The sequence below is a fragment of the Miscanthus floridulus genome, chromosome 3, assembly GCF_019320115.1.
Source record: "Miscanthus floridulus cultivar M001 chromosome 3, ASM1932011v1, whole genome shotgun sequence".
NCBI lineage: Eukaryota > Viridiplantae > Streptophyta > Magnoliopsida > Poales > Poaceae > Miscanthus > Miscanthus floridulus.
Genome location: NC_089582.1, coordinates 74,849,377 through 74,861,458, shown reverse-complemented (window position 1 = coordinate 74,861,458; position 12,082 = coordinate 74,849,377). Strand labels below are relative to the sequence as shown.

The following is a 12,082-nucleotide window of genomic DNA, read 5'->3' as shown; positions in this document are numbered from 1 at the left end:
ACGAGAGTGTGATGCCCTTCGTGGGGCTTCTCCCAAGTGTGATGGGGACGCTCGGCTATCGAGGCTGAGCGACAGTGATGCTGACCCCTTTTTTAACCTTCGTTGCATAGGTCTGAGGCCCGAGCGAGGGCCCGGCAAACTCATCTGGGAGTTGCCGACCTGAGGCCTTGGGCACCCTCCTTTTCGATCTGGGCCTGCCATGGATCGGGTGATCAAGAGCGTCTAGGCTCTGGCTCGGGGCCACCTAGCACTGCCACGCCCTTCGGGGGGCTTTGATAGCAGCCCTAATCCTCTCGGACTGACCTTAGCAGTCATAGGTCGAGGTGCGGGGAGCACTGTAGAGCTTGGACGTGGCCCTCGTTGGGCCCATTGCTCAGTGACTCTTGACCCAACTTCGAGGAGTTGGTTGATTTTGGTGGCGTGCCACCTAGGTCGCCTATCGATCTAGGGAGTCGGCTGTAGCCCCTAAGGCTAGTCGTGGGGCCTCCTTGCTAGCGGGCGAGATAGTTTCTGGACATGCCCCTCCCTCTGACATCCCACATAGGCAGGTTGATGGCTCCTGGGCTGTTGTGCCTATCGGAGGAGTTATGGTGTGCACTCCCACGCCGTCCCACTTCGTCTCAAAGATGGGATGTTGGGCCATGTAGAGCAGATCTAGCGGAGGAGGGGCTATGGCACTTGGTACACGGGGATCCATCCATTGATGGTGGTTGGTGAGCCGAGGGGAGTCACATCCCCTCAAGTCCCGTGAGAAGGCGTGCGTGGAGTGAGCGGCGCGCTAGGCTCCTAGCTCACGTTCATTCCTGCGAGCTCGGGTTATAGAAGGGGATAGAAGGAAAGGAGAGTAGGCATACCTCTCGTTCTAGCCTTCCCATCCCATGCGTCCTTCTATCTCACAGCCGAGCTTGCTCGTCCTCATCCTCGCTCTCTCGTAATGGCGGAATGGGACTCCTCAAAGGTTGAGGGTGACATGCTAGAGATGGCCCAGGCGTGGCTGATCCTTCCCCGTCCGGGTGGGATCTATTGGACCTGGAGGCGATGGAACCTACGCCCAGTGAGTCACAGGTCATCTCCTTCACCCCGTTCCACCTCGCTTGGCTCAGGGTCCCCGTGCATCCCTTTGTGCAAAGGTTCCTCCACTACTTCGGGTTGCGGCTCCACGATCTAACACCCCATGAGGTTGCCCACCTCACAGTGTTCGTCACCCTCTATGATGTTATTTGGGGATCGAACCCCATTTTGATCTGTGGTGGAGGATCTTCTAGCGGTCCTTGAACAAGGATGGCAGTGGATCTGCACAATGGATCGATGTCACTGCCATTCAGCTATGCAACAATTTGAAGTCATGGTACCTAGAACTCTCCTTCCGCACCTTAGAGAAGGGGTGGCATTGGAAATGGTTCTATCTTTCTGACCCCTTCGGATGCTTCCTAGCCGACTCCGCCGATCGCTTAGGGCCAATGGGCACCGCCATCGTGGAACAGCATCCTAGAGGGGCCCACTCTTGAGGTCACCGAGGGCATACTGAATCAGGTCACCACCCTAAATGATGCTAGGGTGACCGACCAGATGGTACTCCACGTGTTCTTGCTCCGCCGCGTCGTTCCTCAGAATGTGAGGTTGGCCCTGATGTGGGAGTACATTGGGCTAAGGGAACAATTTGTGGTGATCGATGGCCACCTCCCTAAGGAGTCTTTGACTAGGGTGGCATGGACAGTGCTCGTGTCCATGTCAGGGAAACCATCGATCAATGACGGTCTAGCCCCAGTTCTCGATGTTCGATCCGAGGCCCGATGACCTCCCATTCCTAGGGGAGGTCTCTGTTCCCCTAGCCCTAGGGGCTAGGAGGAGGAGGGGGCATCTCATGGCTCTTTCCCACCATGGGAGGGTGCACCTCCATGCCTACCTCAGGGGGAGTTGCCCCCTACCTAGGCCACCTGGGAAGCGCCCCCCTTCGAGCTCCTCTAGGGCGAGCATGCCTTAGCGGAAGAGGCGCTCCACTTGGAGGCTCCCCTCCAGTGGTAGGTGAGAGCTCATGTGTTGCTTAGTTGTCATTGTTCTGAAGCCCATGTATTCATCGACTAGTCTCATCACCATTTGATGTAGGGAGCATCCCTCGATAGGGGCCTCCGGCAAGGTGAGGGTGTCCCCTCGGCCGCTCGCATTGAAGGCGCACCACCATCCGCTGTTGGTGCCTCGAGTGGGCAAGGGCGCCACCATCACCATCTCTAAAGGCATGGCTATGGACCAGGACGCCGTTGAGGATGGGTCAATCGGCAAGGGCCTCGTGCACCCAGGGAGGGATTCAACGCCACTAGGCTAGGTCATCTTCTGATGGCCCCTCTCACCTAGCCAAAGCCAAGTTGGGCCAAGGTCACTACCCCCTACTCTCCCACTGATGCCACGGCATGAGGAGGCCGGTGGTTCATCTATGGCTACACTAGCTCTTTCGGTGCCATAGGTGGTGTGGCCACGCATGCTGAACTGTACAATGGCCCCGAGGCAAACGCATGGCTAGAGTTGATGGAGCGACATGGCGCCATCGATGAGCTGGTCGCTTTCTTCTATGACTCCCTCTCAAGCATGATGGGCCGAGGGGAGGAGTTCTTTAGCCTCTAGCAAGGGATGTATGACTCTTGCGAGGTACGAGCTAGCCGAACGATTGTGAAATTATGGACAATGTTAGGGATTGCTCAAACCTTCCCTATACTTGATGCAGGCGCTGCTCCAGTTCTCTCGGATGAAGTCGGACCTTGTCTGGGAGTGGTAGAGAGCCACCTTATTGGCGTCCTCTGGTCCTTCGATGGGGGTGAAAGGTCCTTGCCTGCCTTGCTGCCCTACCCCTACCGCATGCTCAAATAGCAACACTAGCAGAGACACTCGTCAGAGAGCATGATGCGGCATGCAGCGATGCAGTGTGGGTAGGGACCAAGCTGGCGATGAAGTCGGAGAGCAAGTGCACCATGGAAGCGAGGGCCAAAACTCTTTGGCAGAAGGTGGCAGAGGTGGAGGAGGCTCACTAGATAGGACAAGGTACGATCATGGAGTTGAGGGCCTCCCTAGGACTCCTAGAGACCACGAGGGAGGCTACCCATTCGGAACTCAACAACGGCCAACAGCTCGGTGCATCCTCTCTCTTCCTTCTTTCCCTCGCTTCTAGGGTAGGGTCTTCTGCCCCTAGTCACCTTGAACTTGGTCTTCCCTTCTCGTATGGTGCAGGGCAGCGGGCGAAGCTCATGGATGAGCGCAGCAAGGTCCTCATGCTAGATGAGATGGTGGGGAAGGTGTGTGTGGAGCGCGACCACCTATGGCAGGAGCTACAAGCGGAGGCGTAGGTATCAGAGGAAGGCCAGACCACCTTGGTAGAGCAGGAGCTAGAGTTGGATGCGGCACGGGAAGAGCTATAGGGGCTTGTCATTGGCGCGCAGGAGGCGTGCAATGCTCTGCTTCCCCGCTGCCTTCGGAGGGCCCTCACGACCTTGTTGGGTGGCTACGCTCCCTCCCGATGTGCATTTCAGTGGGTCATTAGATGCATGGTCCATCACGGTGCCACCGTGGCTCTAACCTTGGTGAGGCTCTAGCTCCCCAAGTCAACTTGGGTGCCATGGCATTGGGCGTCCCTTTGGATATGTTCGACAATGCTCTAGAGGAGGCTGAGATCATGGTGGCCCCATTGGTCCCGGCCACCGCGAACATTGTCGACGATGGGTCACTACTGATCGATGAGTACTTGGATGAGGAGGAGGCGCCTGCTAATCCCTCGGCTCCCTCGTGACCTATGTAAGAATTCACCTGTAAGGTCTATTGCCGTGACTCATGGGCTTGCCCCCTCAAACAATGATGTTCTGGGAGTGCGCCTGTTGACATTTCTTAACATCGCTACTAAAAACAAGGTTATGAATTTAATCTCTAGCAACAACGCTAGAAATGCTGGTTGGTAATTACTTGTGTCCTAAAAGAATAAATATATGAAAGAAATGGATCTATAAGCGCATAGATAATATACCATTGTAGCACTTCACCCGAGAGTATTCTAGGTATCATTATTTATATATTTTACCACATGGAAGGTCTGGCATGGACATGTATTGATAACTTATACTATTGATGGAGAAGTAAACCATAACCGACATTCTACTCACAACAGGGGTAAGTCAAGAGGTAAATGGACATGATAAGTAATGATCAATGATAATTAATCACTCTAAATACTCCTTATATGGCATTAGCATGGTTAAGTAGAATATTAGAGGGATAATTCCTAAGTCATTCTTAATTACAAGTCAAAGCATACATTGATTAGTGCAATTACACTTAGTAGTCATGGCTAATAAACTTCATATCTACACATAAGGGATATTACTAAAGAAGATTAAGAACAGAGCTTGTCTTCCTTCGTAATCGGACTCTACTTGCACCTATATTCAAGGAGTGGACTACAAAGGACTCAATGGGAGTGTCACATCCATGATCTACTACATGACCCATAATATAGGGTGTATCCATAGGTAAACAACATATAAGCACCACGCTTACACAATGTCGACCACTCACCCCATGTACATTAGAGCGAGCGCTATATGAACTTATGCATAAACATAATGATAAACTAGCTATACTAAGTATATAATCAAGTAGACGATGAACATTATAACTAAGAACATGAATATGGTGAATACCAATGTTGTCATTACAATCGTAGCAAGCATATAAAAGTAATGGAGATACAAAAGAGAGGGGGTACAAAGATTATACCAAACCATGCTCTTGAGACATTTTGGAATCCAAACGAAGCCTGCTTGGCTCCCTCTAGACCTAGCCTAACTAGCTATGCCCTAGAATATGGTGGAGCTCTAAGGATGATAGGGTTTCTATCTTCTCAAATGACTTATATCTCAGGGAGGTGTCAGGGGCTGGTATATATAGGTCAGAGCGTCCATCATGAGCCCTTGGATCAAACCGACTTAACGGATGGCATAGATACAACCAAGGAGGCGGTGGAGAACCGACATTACAATGAGGGATGACATGTGGGCTCAGGGGGTCGAGCAGGCCTACAAATGGGGCTGGGCGGCCCCACCTAGCGGTGTCTTGCCCTCCACTTTGGTATGGAGTCCTCCCAAGTCTTCTAGTGTCCTGTTTCGCTGTGGATAAACATGATTAAGTCTGACATCTAGGTCCACCTTGATGGTTTTCTAGATCAACCCTGAAGAAAATAAAGATTCACCAAAACTCATGGAATTTGTTAGTTTAAACCCTTAGACCTTCGTTGGTGATTATATTTATCCCCTTATACATGTTATATTAACAGTTTCTAATGGTTGTTAACTACCATTAACAAGCTCGCCCAAGCTTAACCTTTGCTAGTCCCTTAGCAAAGCTAAACTCAGCAAATGGATTAGGAGTTGCTTACGATGCTTTCACTCCTCAAAAGTACACATGCGTTCAAATAAGAATCCTCCTCCGGATTAAAATGAACCGATCTGACTTTCAAAGTTATCCATATTACCTTCAACCATGGGGCTTCTTAGCCTTCACTTGGGTCTTAAGCAATTGAAAGACAAATAATCAAGTTAAGCACTATGTCTCAAGTTCTTTGCTCAACCATTATTCTAGAGTTTTTATAGATTTTCAAAATAAAACTCAGAGCTTCCATTGTTTGACACTCTCAAGTCGCTCAATATATGTGGTATTTGTGGATCCCCTACCAAGGCAATTGTGATGTTATGCCTTTCTCTTCCTACAACTAAGGCTTATGTAGAGCTCATTGGAGTGGAAAAAACATGAAAGATCATACTTGCAATGCATATATTGTAAAGTCAAACAACGGATTCAAAGAGAGTTGAGTCATACAATCAAATCAAGATGTGCATGTGTGTGGATGTATATGGTGGATATATGTGGTGGCTAACCTAATTCTTCTATGCTCCTTGAAAACATATCTCTCTTTTAAAACTTAGAAACAACTTTGCAAGCAAACATGAGCTATCTTATTCATCTCTTTTTCTTTCTTCTTTTATTTTAGGCGGGCATCTGAGTACCCATTGTTTTAGATATCTCGGACACTTGTCCATTATTGTGAACCCTTTTCTTTCTTTTTTATGAATAACTTTTGCATAGCCCCATGCTTCTTTTTTGCAATAAAACTTTTAAGAGATAGAACAAGAACTTGGAGCATTTATTTGGTGGAAAATCCTATCAAGCTTATTTTTTGTGTTCACTCCTAGTGTAATAGTAAAACATTTTTGGGTGGATCTAGATGGAATGGCATATTTTTGCGCCTACCCCCAGTGTAGGAGTAGTGCATATATGGGTGGTGTGTACGTGATCTTGATTTTAAGAGCATGACAAACCTCTCATAAGGGTCAACAAAACTTGACTAAACTCAATGCAAAGCAAGCAACATATATGTGGAAGTTTTCCTAATCTAACATATATGGCTTTGGTAGGATTTCAAGCTTTGTCATACAGAAACTCATCATGTAGCATTTTTATGTTTTTTCTAAAGATAAATCTCTAGAACTCTAGTATCACTCGGAATAAGATAAACAACAGCTCAGACCTTCTCATATCATATCCATCAATTACCTAAACTTAGATCAATCATATCCTACCCACAAGTTTCAAGTTCAAGTAAATCCTTATATCAAAGCAGTCTTATCCAAAACTCAGGAGAATTCAAGGCTAAAACTAGATACTTGAGAGGAATTACAACAGAGCAACTATTCATCATTTCCTTTGCAAGCGATTATCCTTAAGGTCCATTTATTTAACTCTTAAAAATCAAATTTAAAAGAAACTAAACACACCTTTTATTTTATTTTCTTATTTTTAAGATCACACCTTATTATATATATAACTGGCTAGGATAAATTTTTATTTTGCTTTTAGTTTGTTATGCATCTTTTTTAGGAACTATATAGCAAACTTAGATACAGTAAAACAAAAGGAAAGTAATACTTAGCTAGATACATGGGGATGCTCTTCCCCCAAACTAGATGTTGTTGTGGTCAAATGTTGAAGTTGAGTGATCCTTTTTAGAGTGGATTCGCCAGTAGGTGTCCTTCTCATCCATGAGTGGAACGAGGTGAAGACGACTGGGTAGACTCGCTCTTAATCTTTTGTACCATCTTGCAAAATACCAATAAGAATACCAAAACTCGTGGCATGGATTAGGATAAGGGGTTAGCGGCCAGCCATTTGGAGATTAGTTGTTCTTGTGGGGTTAAACATATTCTCTAATTGACAAAGTTCTAGTAAGATGTCTGTCTTATTCATTTTCATCATTTTTTGGGTTTTTCTATTTTTATGATATGCATAACAGAAAAATATATATGCATGGTATTTTTAATTTTTATGCCACCACGGTGAATATTCCTGCGGGTGTTTACACACCGTAGATTTATTCACATGGGGCTTAGAATTTATGATGCAATGATGAAATGCTATTATGAAACTTTTTATCTTTCTTTGATTAGAACAATGTAAATGAAGAAAATAAATGTGCTAAAGTGAAAAGAACTCATGCAATGCTAGAAAGTAAATATGGATAACTATCGATGTTACCTCCCAGCGAGGGTTTGTATTTTTAAGTCCTCTAGACAAGACTTCCCTCTAATCTTATTTAGTCTTTGGGTGCATCATCTGGTCTTAGGGATGGAGACCTTGATGGTTGCACATCTTGTGATGGTGACTCTGTTGATGTTACCTTCTCTTTCCATACCTGCTTGGTCTGTGGACTTGACTTAGGCGTAGTAGGTTCACCTTTTATAGGCTCTTCAGGTTCTTCATTTTCCTCCCATTCATTCCATAGGGGTTGGTTCCTTTGACATCGGGATGATCGACGTCTCCTCCTAGAGTGACTCTCTTTGGCTATTCATAAGTTGTATAACTATTGAAATAATAGCATACCTTTTCTCTAGGGAATTGGAAGTGGACTTGTTCAGATCACACGTAGATGATTGCATTTGTAGTGTTGAGGAACGGCCTTCCTAGGATGATGGGTGTATCATCTTCTTCTTCTCCCATGTCTAAAACCATGAAGTTGACAAGGCATGATGATCATGTATTCTTACCATGATATCTTTAGCTATCCCCTCCAGAAATTGGATTGATTGGTCCGCCATCTGCAATTGCATGTATCTAGGGAACAAAGGTTCATCACCAAATAAATATTCATACGTTACCTTAGACATTATATTGACATCCGATCCAATGTCGCAAAAGGTCTCATGGAATATTCTTTGTCCAATGGTACACTCAATCGTTGGTACGCTAGGGTCATCCTCCTTGGCAAGGAACGGTGAAGCAAGGAGGTGGTCGTACTCTTATTAGAGTGTGTTGATCATGTTGACTGATTCTTCTTATGGCTGTCTGACCTTGTTCTTCCTCCTTCTCTAGTTGTTCTTCTTAGTCACTGTTGTCTCTTCGGGCAAGTATGGCATTTGTGGATGACCAGGAGATTGCAGGATACAATTCTCAAAAGAAAAATTCTCCTTTTTATCCTTGACTGTGAAATAGATCTTGGCACTATCCACATAGATGATAGCCTTCGCGGTGCTTAGGAAAGGTCGACTCAGGATGATGGGTGCCATTTTCATCTCCACCTATTTTTAGAACCACAAAATCTATGGGGACGTATGATTGTCCCACTCATATGATGGCATCTTCAAGTACTCCCTTGGGGTAGCAGAGTGACTGATCTACAAGCTACAAACGCATATTTATATACAATAAAGGCTCTCCTAGGATCTTCTCATAAATTACCTTAGGCATGATGTTTACACTTGCTCCGAAGTCACAGACAGCTTCCTAGAAAATGTGACGTCCAATGGTGATGGGAATGATAGGTCTCCTTGGGTCGCCCTTCTTGTTGGATAGGGAATAATCTATCCACCTTCCCATGTAGTAGTAAGCTGCATTGTGAATATCGATAAAATTTGCAGTTTCTAGATCTTTCAGCTACTCTGGAATCTTACCTTTTTGGATGGAGGAACACAGCCGCCAGCTGAGCTATTTGTGACTCTATCGTTTTATTAAAGCTATGCTGGTTCTATTGGTAGAAGCAAAGCTATCCATTCTATTATTTATGTTCTCTAGAATTTTATCATTGGTAGCTACCTTTCTAGATAATCCCTCCATAAGTTTAGATTGGCTAGCAATTAATTCTCTTAAGGGTGGTTGATTGAAGTTATTATAATTGTTACCTTGAGAGTTACCTTGGTAATTACCTTGAGTGATAGGAAAGCACCTCTAGCAGTAGCATCCATAGTCTCATGGGTACTATTGGTCAACCCATGGTAGAAAGTCTGCATGAGTAACTAATTGTTCATCCCATGATGAGGACATTCTGCAATGTAATCTTGAAAACATTCCCATGCCTCAGGGACAGATTCATCATGTTGTTGCTGAAAACTTGAAATTCTTCCATGAAGGGCATTGGTCTTGCCCGTGGGAAAGAACTTGGCTAGGAAGGCAGTGGAACAGTTATCCCATGTAGTGTTTCTGTCCTTGTTGGCGTAGAACCATTGCTTCGCCTTCCCTAGGAGTGAGAATGGGAAGAGGCAAAGTAGTATGACGTCTTGGGTCACTCCTTTGATGGTGAAAGTGCTACAAATCTCCAAGAAGTGTTGGAGATGTGAACTCGCATCTTCATGTGCCTTCCCACAAAATTGGCTTGCTTGCACCATGTTGATGAGAGTTGGCTTGAGCTCGAATCCATTGTGTCCAACATTGACTGTTGGTCCAGTACGGATGTTGGCTGTAGTTGGAGCAGAGAATTCACAGAGAGTCTTATCAGCCATGGCTTCAAATTTAGGTGTTAAGCTGTGCCTTGTTTGGTTGTCTTCCGACTCTAAAGCTGAGACTTTCTTGAGTTTAGCTCTAGTTCTCCTGATTAATGCTTCTGGATCTTCAACGTAGTTTGTTAGAAGGTCAAAACCGATCATACATTACCCTACATAAGATATAAAAGTAGACAGGACAAGGGTAATCTTGTTCGAATAGAGGTCAATGGTTATCTCGATCACATCAATAAGTATAAGTTTTTCAATACTTCCTTTTTACCTAGCTACCTTCCCCGGCAACGGCGCCAGAAATGCTTATTGACATTTCTTAACGCCGCTACTAAAAACAAGGTTATGAATTTAATCTCTAGCAATGACGCCAGAAATGTTGGTTGGTAATTACTTGTGTCTTGAAAGAATAAATCTATGAAAGAAAAGGATCTACAAGTGCACAGATAATATACCATTGTAGCACTTCACCCGAGAGTATTCCAGGTATCATTATTTATATTTTTACCATAGGGAAGGTCTGACATAGACATGTATTGATAACTTATACTATTGATGGAGAAGTAAACCATAACCGACATTCTACTCACAACAGGGGTAAGTCAAGAGGTAAATGGATATGATAAGTAATGATCAATGATAATTAATCACTCAGAATACTCCTTATATGGCATTAGCATGGTTAAGTAGAATATTAGAGGGATAATTCCTAAGTCATTCTTAATTTAAGTCAAAGCATACATTGATTAGTGCAATTACACTTAGTAGTCATGGCTAAGATCAACTTCATATCTACACATAAGGGATATTACTATGGAAGATTAAGAACAAAGCTTGTCTTTCTTCATAACCGGACCCTACTTGCACCTTTATTCAGGGAGAGGACTACAAAGCACTCTACGGGAGTGTCATATCCATGATCTACCACATGACCCAGAATATAGGGTGTATCTATAGGTAAACAACATATAAGCACCATGCTTACACAATGTCGACCACTCACCCTATGTACATCAGAGTGAGCACTATACAAACTTATGTATAAAAATAATGATAAACTAGCTATACTAAGTATATAATCAAAGTAGACGATGAACATTATAACTAAGAACATGAATATGGTGAATACCAATGTTGTCATAACAATCGTAGCAAGCATATAAAAGTAATAGAGATACAAAAGAGAGGGGGTACAAAGATTGTACCAAACCACGCTCTTGACACGATCAAGAATCCAAGCGAAGCTTCCTTGCCTCCCTCTAGACCTAGCCTAACTAGCTATGCCCTAGAATATGGTGGAGCTCTAAGGATGATTAGGGTTTCTGTCTTCTCAAATGACTTATATCTCAGGGGGTGGCTGGGGCTGGTATATACAGGTCGGAGCAGTCCATCGTGAGCCCTTAGATCAAACCAATTTAAAGGATAGCATAGATGCGACCTAGGAGGCAGTGGAGAATGAACATTGCAATGGGGGATGACATGCGGGCCTAGGTAGTCGAGCGGCCTATAGGTTGGGCCAGGCGGCCCTACCTGGCGACGTCTCACCCTCCGCTTTGGTGTGGAGTCCTCTTGAGTCTTCTAGAGTCTTTTGGTATCTGTTTCGCTGTGGATAAACATGATTAAGTCTAACATCTAGGTCCACCTTGATGGTTTTCTAGATAAACCTTGAAGAAAATATAGATTCACCAAAACTCATGGAATTTGTTAGTTCAAACCGCTAGACCTTCATTGGTGATTATACTTATGCCCTTATACATGTTATATTAATAGTTTCTAATGGTTGTTAACTACCATCAACAAGCTCCCCTAAGCTTAACCTTTGCTAGTCCCTTAGCAAAGCTAAACTCAGCAAATGGATTAGGAGTTGCTTATGATGCTTTCACTCCTCAAAAGTACACTTGCGGTTAAAAAAGGAATCTCCTCCGAATTAGAATGAACCGATCTAACTTTCAAACTTACCCATATTACCTTCAACCATGGGGCTTATTAGCCTTCACTTGGGTCTTGAGCAATTGAAAGACAAAATGATCATGTCAAGTACTATGTCTCAAGTTCTTTGCTCAACCATTACTCTAGAGTTTTTATAGGTTTTCAAAATAAAACTCAGAGCTTCCATTGTATGACACTCTCAAGTCTCTCAATATATATGGTATTTGTGGATCCTCACCAAGGCAATAGTGATGTTATGCCTTTCTCTTCCTACAACTAAGGTTTATGTGGAGCTCATAGGAGTGGAAAAAACATGGAAGATCATACTTGCAATGCATATATTGTAAAGTCAAACAACG

General features: G+C 44.4%; 1 non-coding gene across 1 annotated transcript; it reads left to right on the top strand.

Annotated features, from left to right (window-relative positions):
- The first annotated feature begins 9,330 nt into the window (after positions 1-9,330).
- Positions 9,331-9,437, top strand: LOC136547817 (small nucleolar RNA R71). The gene has a single exon (XR_010781766.1). It is a non-coding gene; the product is annotated as a small nucleolar RNA R71 (small nucleolar RNA).
- Positions 9,438-12,082: the final 2,645 nt, after the last annotated feature.